The 12,925-nt window shown below is 44.7% G+C and overlaps 1 protein-coding gene across 3 annotated transcripts in view; it reads left to right on the top strand.

The window, feature by feature from the left end:
* The first annotated feature begins 282 nt into the window (after nucleotides 1-282).
* The window catches only part of LOC141112568 (uncharacterized), a 171,169-nt gene continuing 158,526 nt past the window's right edge, over nucleotides 283-12,925 (top strand). The window contains exons 1-2 of one of the 3 annotated variants that reach the window (XM_073605523.1): nucleotides 283-541; nucleotides 10,053-10,100. The gene's annotated coding sequence lies outside the window, so the exon portion shown is untranslated. Of the gene's footprint in view, nucleotides 546-10,052; nucleotides 10,101-12,925 lie in introns of all 3 variants that reach the window. The other 2 variants (XM_073605505.1, XM_073605514.1) reach the window with 2 other exon arrangements.

Genomic DNA, 12,925 nt, shown 5'->3' on the forward strand with positions numbered 1-12,925 from the left:
AACCTAAAATAGGTTTTGTCTATAGTTTTACTCTTTATTTGCAGATTTCCTCTTACTTCCTGTTTTGGCTATAGGGCAGGGAGTAAGGGTACATTTCACTGGAACATAGAAGGAAAAAAAACTGTCAGGGATTATAAACTATGTAGAGTATACAGTATATACTCTATCCAAAGTGGGGGGGGGTTGTGTTTATAGTACTATTGTTACATGGCACTCCACTGACATCTACTGGTCAAACTTGTGAAAAGCACCAGAGCCGCCCTGGTTGTATTTTTTCCCTTTGGACGATTCCATTGTCTCAGTGGGTGGATATCAAAACCAAAGCAGAATGCGAAAATAATCTGTAATGTGTTCCGAGATATAATAACACAATGACTGGTATATTAGACATTTGAAAGGACACCCCTGTTTAAAACCAGGTGCCTGGATTAGCGTTCTTTTATTTTTTCCGCTGCCGATGCTGTCTTGGTGCTCCCCCATGTGAATGTGCGGGATGGGAGAGACTGTCATGTTCTTCCGCACAAGCTGCAGCCTCTGCAGAGTAAGTAAGTAAAGTTTATGCGGTGGTATGTCCGGCTGTGCGGGTGGGCGGTGGTGGGTCAGTGATAAGGAGGGGGTGGGGTGAGGTTGGTGTGGCCCTTCTTCCGCCCGGTCAGGGTGTCGGAGAGCCCCCCGGAGGTTGTGTGCCCCCGTGTGTACACCTCTGTGTTCCATTGTATATTACACGGAGCCCCCCCCCCGGTTGTGCTGTGGGCTCCATACATAGTGCCTGTCATTGTAAGGAGCTGTGTGTTGTGTAATAGAGGCTCTGTGTTATGTAAGTACAGTCATATACCGAGTACACAAGAGTCCCATCCTCCATTCTACTACCTATACATAGGAGAGGGTGGGGGGTCCTGTGGGGACTGTCTGATCTCTGCTGGAAGTTTTCTACACAGGAGGAACAATCTTCACCCCTTCAATACTGGGCACACTCACCCCCCCTTCCTGCCCAGGCCAATGTTCAGCCCGTTATACGGCCCCCCTAATCCATGTGCCCGGCCCCTAATCTACATCGGACGCATGGATTCCAATGGTTTTTGTTTTTTTTTTAAAGCACATGATTAGAGCTTGAGGCTCTAATTGGCTTCAAAAAACGGGTGGGCAAGGGGCGCAGAAAACTGCGCCCCAAGCCCACCCAGTTGTGTGGCAATAGCGAATTAATATTCGCTGTTGTCTTCCTGATTCTCCTCCCGGCCAATCAGGAAGCGGGTCCTGAGACCCGATTGGCCAGGAAGTCTTAGGACTCCCTGGTCAATTGTCCCTTGGCGTCCTTAAGTCTGGAGTAGGGCGGTGGACCCTGCTCTTGATGACACCAGGACCCTGGAGCGTTGGGGAGCAGACGCTGTGGGTAGCAGTGGAATATCGGGTAATTTTATCTCCTTTTATTGTTCCCCTAGACCAGTGATGGAGAACCTTGGCACCCCAGATGTTTTGGAACTACATTTCCCATAATGCTTATGAACTCTGCTGTGTAGTTGAGCGTCATGGGAAATGTAGTTCCAAAACATCTGGGGTGCCAAGGTTTGCCATTACTGCCCTAGACCAAGGGTCTCCAAACTATGGCCCTATAGTTGTTCAGGAACTACAATTCCCATCATGCCTAGTCATGTCTGTGAATGTCAGAGTTTTACAATGCCTCATAGGATGTGTAGTTCCGCAACAGCTGGAGGGCCGTAGTTTGGAGATCCCTGCCCTAGACATAATCGAGCAATCAACCCTCAGAGGGCAGGGGCAGTCCCTGGTGTAGTAGGAGTTAATCCTCATTAAATCGGAAGTAAAGGCAAATCCTAAGGCCCGTTTCACATGGGCTTTCCGATCAGGTCCACCTGTCAGTTTTTCAGGTGTACCTGATTGGAGCTTCCATTCACTACTATGGGGCAGCGGATATCAGCGGTGACATGTCCTCTGACACCCGCTGCTATCCTATCCTGTCTGTGGAATTCAGACAGATGGAGATCCTATTTTCCGTCCGTCTGGCTGATCGGATGAGAACGGACAGGCTGATCTCCCCATAGAGGAGAGCGGGGCTCTGACAGGTCTGTCTCTGCATAGTGAGCGGAGACGGACCTGTTATCCGCCTGATCAGCGCTGAGCAAAAGTGGGGTCCTCCGGGCAGACCGCCCGTGTGATAGGGCCCTAAGTAACTCGAAACCCTACTACCTCCCCCATTCTAAGCCTAATCTGTCTAGCCCTGTAAAGAAAAGGTCGCTATACTTACCTGTTCTGAAGCCAGTCCGGTCCTAGGCTGAGCTGTCAGCAGCGGCTTCAATGTGTTGGAGTTTTCGTTTTTATTTAGGTTATTATTATCATTATGGTCTACATTTAGTGCCGGTTCACATAGGGGCGACTTGTCAGGCGACCTAGTCGCCTGACAAGTCGCCTCCCGTTCTGTGCTACGGAACCGTTCTAATAGGAGCGACGCAAGTCGCTCCGACTTAGAAAAAGGTTCCTGTACTACTTTGGGGGCGACTTGGGGCGACTTGCATAGACTTCTATACAGAAGTCGTTTTGCAAGTCGCCTCAGAAGTCGTTTGCAGGTCGCCTCGCTGAGGCGACCTGCAAGTCGTGCCGCCCCTGTGTGAACCGGCACTTACACTCTTTTTCAGGTTGATACACTGATACTTTTTTTGCATTTGCAGAGTATTGGTGGCTACTTTAGTATCATCTGCCACATATTACCACCCATACAAACTGTTACATTCTTTCTGACTCACAGTCGCCTTTCATTCCTTGCTGGGTCATTCCCTCCCAGCAGCCTGTGATTCCATGTTGGTGAATGTGCACCACTTTAGAACAGCCCCACTGCAAGAGATCATTTTTTATTTGCCTACAGTTGGGCTTTAACCGCTTCAATATTGGGCACTTTCACCCCCTTTCTGCCAAGGCCAGTTGTAGCTTTCAGCACAGTCACACTTTGAATGACATTTTTGTAATTTTTTTTTCACACAAATAGAGATATTTTTTTTGGTGGTATTTAATCACCACTGGGTATTTTATTTTTTGTTAAATAAACAAAAAAAGACCAAACATTTTGGGGGAAAAAACATGTTTTTCCTAATTTTTGATATAAAATTTTGCAAATAATCTTTCTTCATAAAATTAGGCCAAAATGTAGTCTGCTACATTTCTTCGGTAGAAATAACCCAAATCACTGTATAGTATTTAGTCTGTGTAAAAATGATAGAGTCCACAAACTACAGTATATCTGTAGTTACAGTATATCTGAAAATCGATTAATCCTGATGTACTCTTTCTTGAGGCCCGAAAATGTCAGGATATTACAAGTACAGTGCCCCCCCAAATGACCCCTTTTTGGAAAGAAGACAGTTCAAGGTATTTAGTAAGAGGCATAGCAAGTTTTTTGAAATTGTAATTTTTGTCACAATGTTTTTTCACAATTTTTTTTTTTACATACTGTTATCAGTGCAGTGCAGTACAGGGTCATCATATAACTTGTGTGGCGGTGATCAGGGACACTGACTGGTGACCGTATGTAAAAAAAGTTTTTTTTTTAACAATTTTCTTTTACATACTGTGACCACAGCAAAACAGTGTTACTATAGTAACATTGTACTACTCTTGGGTTGCGATCGGGATTTTTTTTACACACTATGGGGGTTATTTACGAAAGGCAAATCCATTTTGCACTGCAAGTGCACTTGGAAGTGCAGTCGCTCTAAATCTAAGGGGTAGATCTGAAATGAGTGGAAGCTCTGCTGATTTTATCATCCAATCACGTGCAAGCTAAAATGCTGTTTTATATTTTCCTTGCATGTTCCCCTCGGATCTACAGTGACTTTACTTCCAAGTGCACTTTCAAGTGGATTTTCCTTTAGTAATTAACCACCTATGATTGCTTATAACAGTAATAATTACTGTTATAAGCAACCATTTTTTTATGAATGACACCCAGTCATTCAGTGTGTACTATTGTGATTAGTTGTAATTGGCCACAGCAAACCACATGCTACAGATGGGCTGAGATTAGCCTTGTCTCTACAATGTGATCACTGTGATCAATCACAGAGATCAACACAATGAATGGAAGCCATTCATTGTGTACAATTGCCATGTGATGTGCTGTGATTGGTCACAGCAATTACATTGTACTGGCAGCGGCCTGGTACACTGATCTGTTATCTGCTGTGCCTGTTGGACACAGTGGGTGACAGATCGCGCCACAGCACGGCCCGATCTTGGGAGGACTTCATATGATGTCCACCCAGGATTAGAGAGCCCCTGCCTGGCCCTTTAGACAAATGATGGCAGTTAAGGCACCAACAGACAAATATTTCACCATCAGATCACCCAAAAACCACACAATGGGGTAGTTGTCTTTTTATGGGTATGGGTATCACAATAGATCACTATCAGATCCATCCAAAAACCATTCTATGGGATGGCTGTCATTTGGAATGGGTATCTCTAGAGCAGTGTTTCACAAGCTTTTTTTCAGTCAAGACCCCCTTTAAAATTATGCACACTCTCAAGGGACCCCATTCTGAAATGTAAGTTTGGGGCACATTTTAGGCATTTGGCCAGTGGGCAGCACAGTGGCTAAGTGGTTAGGACTTCTGCCTAGCAGCACCAGGGTTGTTGATCCCAACCAAGGCACTACCTGTTCAGAGGTTGCATGTTCTTCCTGTCCCTGCGTGGGTTTCCTCCGTGTACTCTGGTTTCCTTCTGTACTCTAAAGACACACTGGTAGGATAATTGGCTCCTGACTAAATTCACCCTAGCATGTGTATGTATGAATGTGAGTTAGGGACTTTAGATTGTAAGCTCTTTGAGGGCAGAGACTCATGTGAATGCACAATATACAGTATCTCACAAAAGTGAGTACACCCCTCACATTTTTGGAAATATTTAATTATATCTTTTCATGTGACAACACTGAAGAATTGAAACTTTGCTACAATGTAAAGTAGTGAGCGTACAGCTTGTATAACAGTGTAAATTTGCTGTCCCCCTCAAAATGACTCAACACACAGCCATTAATGTCTAAACCGCTGGCAACAAAAGTGAGTACACCCCTAAGTGAAAATGTCCAAATTGGGCCCAAAGTTTCCATATTTTGTGTGGCCACTATTATTTAACAAAACTGCCTTAAACCTCTTGGGCTTGGAGTCCTCTTCCACTCCTCCATGACAACATAACAGAGCTGGTGGATGTTAGAGACCTTGCGCTCCTCCACCTTCCATTTGAGGATGTCCCACAGATGCTCAATAGGGTTTAGGTCTGGAGACATGCTTGGCCAGTCCATTACCTTTACCCTCAGCTTCTTTAGCAAGGCAGTGGTCGTCTTGGAGGTGTTTTTGGGGCCATTATCATGTTCGAATACTGCCCTGCGGCCCAGTCTCCGAAGGGAGGGAATCATGTATTCAGTATGTCACAGTACATGTTGGCATTCATAGTTCCCTCAGTGAACTGTAGCTCCCCAGTGCCAGCGACACTCATGCAGACCCAGACCATGACACTCCCACCACCATGTTTGACTGTAGGCAAGACACACTTGTCTTTGTACTCCTCACCTGGTTGCCGCCCCACACGCTTGGCACCATCTGAACCAAATAAGTTTATCTTGGTCTCATCAGACCACAGGACATGGTTCCAGTAATCCATGTCCTTAGTCTGCTTTTCTTCCGCAAACTTTTTGCAGGCTTTCTTGTGCATCATCTTTAGAAGAGGCTTCCTTCTGGGACAAGGGCCATGCAGACCAATTTGATGCAGTGTGCAGTGTATGGTCTGAGCACTGACAGGCTGACCTCCCCACCCCTTTAACCTCCGCAGCAATGCTGGCAGCACTCATACGTCTATTTCCCAAAGACAACCTCTGGATAAGACGCTGAGCACATGCACTCAACTTCTTTGATCGACCATGGCGAGGCCTATTCTGAGTGGAACCTGTCCTGTTAAACCGCTGTATGGTCTTGGCCAATGTGCTGCAGCTCAGTTTCAGGGTCTTGGCAATCTTCTTATAGCCTAGGCCATCTTTATGTAGAGCAACAATTCTTTTTGTCAGGTCCTCAGGGAGTTCTTTGCCATAAGGTGCCGTGTTGAACTTCCAGTGACCAGTATGAGAGAGTGAGAGCGATAACACCAAATTTAGCACACTGCTCCCTATTCACACCTGAGACCTTGTAACACTAACGAGTCACATGACACCGGGGAGGGAAAATAGTTAATTGGGCCCAATTTGGACATTTTCACTTAGGGGTGTACTCACTTTTGTTGCCAGTAGTTCAGACATTAATGGCTGTGTGTTGAGTTATTTTGAGGGGACCGCAAATTTACACTGTTAAACGAGCTGTACACTCACTATTTAACATTGTAGCAAAGTGTTATTTCTTCAGTCTTATCACATGAAAAGATATAATAAAATAATTTCAAAAATGTGAGATACTGTATATGTAAAGCGCTGCATACATTTTTGGTGCTATATAAGTACCTGTAACAAACAAATAAGAACCCAGAAGGCACCTTGGTTGAAAAAGCCTGCTCTAGAGCAGTCTTTCGGAACCCTTTTTTATCCATAGAGAAACCTTTGGTGGCTACTTCACTCTTGAACTGTTATATTAGCACAATGCTACCTTTGAGGAATGACTTTATTTAAAAAAAAAATAACTATATTCTCTCTTAGCCAGAGCAGATGGGTTAGGCTGTAAAGCTGCCCTATCACCTGAGCTTAGTGCTCGTAAAACGGAAAGACCTGTCCTATAACAAGGGTGCTACAAGGTTAATTAGAAAAGGTAGACTTCTGGGGGTTTACATTGCCAATCTCTCCAGTAACCTGAGATGGGGTGTCTGTATACAACAGTATTAGCTCATTTTTATGCACATGCAGTGCCTTGAAGAAGTATTCATACCTCTTGAAGTTTTCCACATTTTGTTATGTTACAACCAAAAATGTAAATGTATTTTTTTGCGATTTTATGTGATAGACCAACAAAAAGTGGCACATCATTGTGAAGTGGAAGGAAAATGATAAATGGGTTGCAATTTTTTTTACAAATATGTGAAAAGTTTGGCTTGCATTTGTATTCAGCCCCCTGAGTCAATACTTTGTAGAACCACCTTCCCAAAATAACAGTCATTTCTTTATGTATGTTATTAACCATTTGACATATTTTGATAATTTATAAATGTAAAATAACTCTTTGGAGTTGGGAAATATGTTTTATGGAACAGCATAACAAGGTAAGAGTCCAATAGAGTGGGTGCTTTTCTTTTGAAACGGTACTGTTCTTTGATTCAGGCACCTGCTCAGGTGAGAGGACAATATACCCTTTTTGCTGATACTTTATGTCTTTGTATGTATGGTATAGTCACCATACAGCAGCCATCTACTTTTTGTAAGACCCACTTCATAATCCAAAAAACGTTTTAGAAGTTGTAAAAATCACAGTATAAAAAGATTATATCATAGAGAATGTTGTGAGGTTTTAGCAATAAAATGTGAAATTTAAATGATCAGATTCCTTTAAGTGATTTAAATGATAAAATTCCATTGATAATTATACCCTATTTTATCAATTTCATTCCAGATTCTCAATTGGTTTTAGGTCTGGACTTTGACCGGGTCATTCTAACACATGAATATGCTTTGAATTAAACCATTCCATTGTAGCTCTGGCTGTATGTTTAGGGTCGTTGTCCTAATGGAAGGTGAACCTCCACCCTAGTCTCAAGTATTTTGCAGACTCTAATGCATAAACACGATCAGAAATTCCATCAGAAAAAACTTGGATGGTTTTTCCGACGGAATGCCGCTCAAGCTTGCCTTGCATACACAAGGTCACACAAAAGTTCTCTGAAGTTTCGACCTTTAAGAACGCGGTGACGTACAACACTACGACAAGCCGAGAAAATGAAGTTCAATGCTTCCGAGCATTCGTCGAATTGTTTCTGAGCATGTGTGATTTTTTGTGCTTCCGAATTGCATACAGAGGAACGCATTTTCGGATAGGAACTTTTTCCGACTGAAAAATAGAGAACCTGCTCACAATCTTTTGCTGGCTGGAATTATGGAGCATATACACGGTCGGAATTTCTGACCAAAAGCTCACATCCGACTTTTGCTGGCAGAATTTCTGATCATGTGTATGGGGCATTACAGGTTTTCTTCTGAGATTGCCCTGTATTTGGCTCCATTCATCTTCCTATCAATTCTGACCAGGTTCCCTGTCCCTGATGAAGAAAAGCATCCCCACAACATGATGCTGCCACAACCATGTATCACAGTGGGGATAGTGTATTTAGGGTGATGTGCAATGTTAGTTTTCTGCCACACATAGTGTTTTGCTTTTAGGTTAAAAAAATAAAATTTTGGTCTCATCTGACCAGAGCACCTTCTTCTACACGTTTGCTGTGTCCCCTACATGGCTTCTCGCAAACAGAACCTCTAATGGCTTTCTTTCAACAATGGCTTTCTTCTTGCCACTCTTCCATAAAGGTCAGATTTGTGGAGTACACAACTAATAGTTGTCCTGTGGACAGATTCTCCCCTGAGCTGTGGATCTCTGCAGCTCTTCCAGAGTTACCATGGGCCTCTTCTCTAATTAATGGGGCTTCAGCATTGTGATAGAAGCAAAGTCATTGCAGCAGCTTGGCAATGTGCTCATTTTAAAGACAGGACGGAGAATACACAGTTTGTGGATGAAGAACTACATAGCAGTAGCTGAAACATTTATCTCCTTATCCGGCCTGCCAGTTTAGGTGGACGGCCAGGTCTTGGTAGGTTTGCAGTTGTGCCATATTCTTTCGATTTTCAGATGGTGGATTGAACAGTGAGCCATGAGATGTTCAAAGCTTGGGATATTTTTTTATAACCTAACCCTGCTTTAAACTTCTCCACATCATATCCCTGACCTGTCTGGTGTGTTCCTTGGCCTTCGTGATGCTGTTTGTTCACTAAGGTTCTCTAGCAAGCCTCAGAGGGCTTCACAGAACAGCTGTATTTATACTGAGATTAAATTACTCACAGGCGGACTATTTACTAATTAGGTGACTTCTGGAGACAATGGGTTCCACTAGATTGTAGTTACAGGTATCGGAGTAAAGGGGGCTGAATACAAATGCACGCCACACTTTTCACATATTTATTTGTAACATTTTGGAAACCAGTTATCATTTTTCTTCCACTTCACAATTATGTGCCACTTTGTGTTGATCTATCACAAAAAAAATTTACATTTTTGGTTGTAACATGTAACAATTTTGAGGGGTCTGAATACTTTTTTCACGTTCATCATTGAGGTCATATTGTACAATCTCCTGCTGAGCGTGCATATGCTATCACACAAGTAAAGCAGTTTGTTTAGCAAATCTGCTGGAGGACATGAACCTTTGCCCATTCCTTATCAGGAACATTGGAATTGACAGACTTCACATTACAGGTTTATATTAAAGAACACAGGTTTTAGCAGACGTCTTATGGAGTTAGCTTAGAAAAAGAAGATATGGCAATGATGTGCATATGTGCAGTAGGTTCATTTATTTAGGTTTCTCTTGCCTCTCTCCTTTACTCATCAAAATCAGCAAGGTATGATTTACTAAATGAATAGAGCATGTTTGCTTTGCAAAGTGAATTTTCACCTAGCTTGGTGCCCGTTCACACCAGCTGCTGTGTTAGCAAACAGTCACTGGTGTTCGGTGTCAAGACAGCGGTGCTGATGATCTGTAAACAGCATATTGTTTTTACTTTGTTGCATGAATTCTATTGAAATGTCAGAAAGTGACATTTCATTAAGTTCTGTTTGCCGCAGTTTGGTGCAATGAGGTAGATTGTGGTACACCAGGCTGCGCTGAAAAAAGAATAGTGCATGTCAAAATGCTTGCCAGCGCACACCACTGGCATGATAGGAAACAAGGCTTGCTGTCTTGTCTTGCGTTGGGACAGTTCCAAAACACCTGGTGTGAACATGCCTATAGCAAGTGATTTAAAACTGTGCTGACTTCAGTCATCCAATCATGTGTAAGCATAAATCTTGTTTTTTTTTTTTTTTTGTTAGGTTGTACTGTGCATAGTGGTATGACTGCAGGCCAAGACAGCTGTGCAGGTAGAACTTTTTACCTGATGGATTGTATTAGTAAAGATCGTTAAAAAATATTACCGTATATACGTGAGTATAGGTCGATCCGAATATAAGCTGAGGCCCCTAATTTACCACAAAAAAATGGGAAAACTTATTGACCCGAGTATAGGACGAGGGTGAGAAATGCAGCAGCTACTGTAAGTGGGAAAAGAGGGTCAACAATGCCCATCTGCAGCTGCCTGCCTCCCTGTGTCTATTGCATACCTCCCTGTGTCCTGTGCATGCCGCCCTGTGTCTATTGCATACCTCCCTGTGTCCTGTGCATGCCTCCCTGTGTCTATAGCATACCTACCTGTGTCCTGTGCATGCCTCACTGTGTCTATAGCATACCTACCTGTGTCCTGTGCATGCCTCACTGTGTCTATAGCATACCTCCCTGTGTCCTGTGCATACCTCCCTGTGTCCTGTGCATACCTCCCTGTGTCCTGTGCATACCTCACTGTGTCCTGTGCATACCTCACTGTGTCTATTGCATACCTCACTGTGTCCTGTGCATACCTCCCTGTGTCCTGTGCATACCTCACTGTGTCCTGTGCATACCTCCCTGTGTCCTGTGCATACCTCCCTGTGTCTATTGCATACCTCCCTGTGTCCTGTGCATACCTCACTGTGTCTATAGCATACCTCCCTGTGTCCTGTGCATACCTCGCTGTGTCTATTGCATACCTCCCTGTGTCCTGTGCATGCCTCACTGTGTCTATAGCATACCTCCCTGTGTCCTGTGCATACCTCACTGTGTCTATAGCATACCTCACTGTGTCTATAGCATACCTCCCTGTGTCCTGTGCATGCCTCACTGTGTCTATTGCATACCTCCCTGTGTCCTGTGCATACCTCACTGTGTCTATAGCATACCTCCCTGTGTCCTGTGCATACCTCACTGTGTCTATAGCATACCTCCCTGTGTCCTGTGCATGCCTCGCTGTGTCTATTGCATACCTCCCTGTGTCCTGTGCATGCCTCACTGTGTCTATAGCATACCTCACTGTGTCTATAGCATACCTCACTGTGTCTATAGCATACCTCCCTGTGTCCTGTGCATGCCTCACTGTGTCTATTGCATACCTCCCTGTGTCCTGTGCATGCCGCCCTGTGTCTATTGCATACCTCCCTGTGTCCTGTGCATGCCTCCCTGTGTCTATAGCATACCTACCTGTGTCCTGTGCATTCCTCACTGTGTCTATTGCATACCTCCCTGTGTCCTGTGCATACCTCACTGTGTCCTGTGCATACCTCACTGTGTCCTGTGCATACCTCACTGTGTCCTGTGCATACCTCCCTGTGTCCTGTGCATACCTCCCTGTGTCCTGTGCATACCTCACTGTGTCTATTGCATACCTCCCTGTGTCCTGTGCATACCTCACTGTGTCTATAGCATACCTCCCTGTGTCCTGTGCATACCTCGCTGTGTCTATTGCATACCTCCCTGTGTCCTGTGCATGCCTCACTGTGTCTATAGCATACCTCACTGTGTCTATAGCATACCTCACTGTGTCTATAGCATACCTCCCTGTGTCCTGTGCATGCCTCACTGTGTCTATTGCATACCTCCCTGTGTCCTGTGCATACCTCACTGTGTCTATAGCATACCTCCCTGTGTCCTGTGCATACCTCACTGTGTCTATAGCATACCTCCCTGTGTCCTGTGCATACCTCACTGTGTCTATTGAATACCTCCCTGTGTCCTGTGCATGGCTCACTGTGTCTATTGCATACCTCCCTGTGTCCTGTGCATGCCTCACTGTGTCTATAGCATACCTCCCTGTGTCTATAGCATACCTCCCTGTGTCCTGTGCATACCTCACTGTGTCTATAGCATACCTCCCTGTGTCCTGTGCATGCCTCACTGTGTCTATTGCATACCTCCCTGTGTCTATAGCATACCTCCCTGTGTCCTGTGCATACCTCACTGTGTCTATTGAATACCTCCCTGTGTCCTGTGCATACCTCACTGTGTCTATTGCATACCTCCCTGTGTCCTGTGCATACCTCACTGTGTCTATTGCATACCTCCCCACTGTGTCTATAGCATACCTCACTGTGTCTATTGCATACCTCCCTGTGTCCTGTGCATACCTTCCTGTGTCTATAGCATACCTCCCTGTGTCCTGTGCATGCCTCACTGTGTCTATAGCATACCTCCCTGTGTCCTGTGCATACCTCACTGTGTCTATAGCATACCTCCCTGTGTCCTGTGCATACCTCACTGTGTCTATAGCATACCTCCCTGTGTCCTGTGCATACCTCACTGTGTCTATTGCATACCTCACTGTGTCTATAGCATACCTCCCTGTGTCCTGTGCATACCTCCCTGTGTCCTGTGCATACCTCCCTGTGTCCTGTGCATACCTCACTGTGTCTATTGCATACCTCCCTGTGTCCTGTGCATACCTCACTGTGTCCTGTGCATACCTCCCTGTGTCCTGTGCATACCTCACTGTGTCTATAGCATACCTCCCTGTGTCCTGTGCATACCTCACTGTGTCTATTGCATACCTCCCTGTGTCCTGTGCATGCCTCACTGTGTCTATAGCATACCTCCCTGTGTCCTGTGCATACCTCACTGTGTCTATAGCACACCTCCCTGTGTCCTGTGCATGCCTCACTGTGTCTATTGCATACCTCCCTGTGTCCTGTGCATGCCTCACTGTGTCTATAGCATACCTCCCTGTGTCCTGTGCATGCCTCACTGTGTCTATAGCATACCTCCCTGTGTCCTGTGCATGCCTCACTGTGTCTATAGCATACCTCCCTGTGTCCTGTGCATACCTCACTGTGTCTATTGCATA

Source organism: Aquarana catesbeiana, linkage group LG01 (genome assembly GCF_042186555.1).
Source record: "Aquarana catesbeiana isolate 2022-GZ linkage group LG01, ASM4218655v1, whole genome shotgun sequence".
Lineage (NCBI taxonomy): Eukaryota > Metazoa > Chordata > Amphibia > Anura > Ranidae > Aquarana > Aquarana catesbeiana.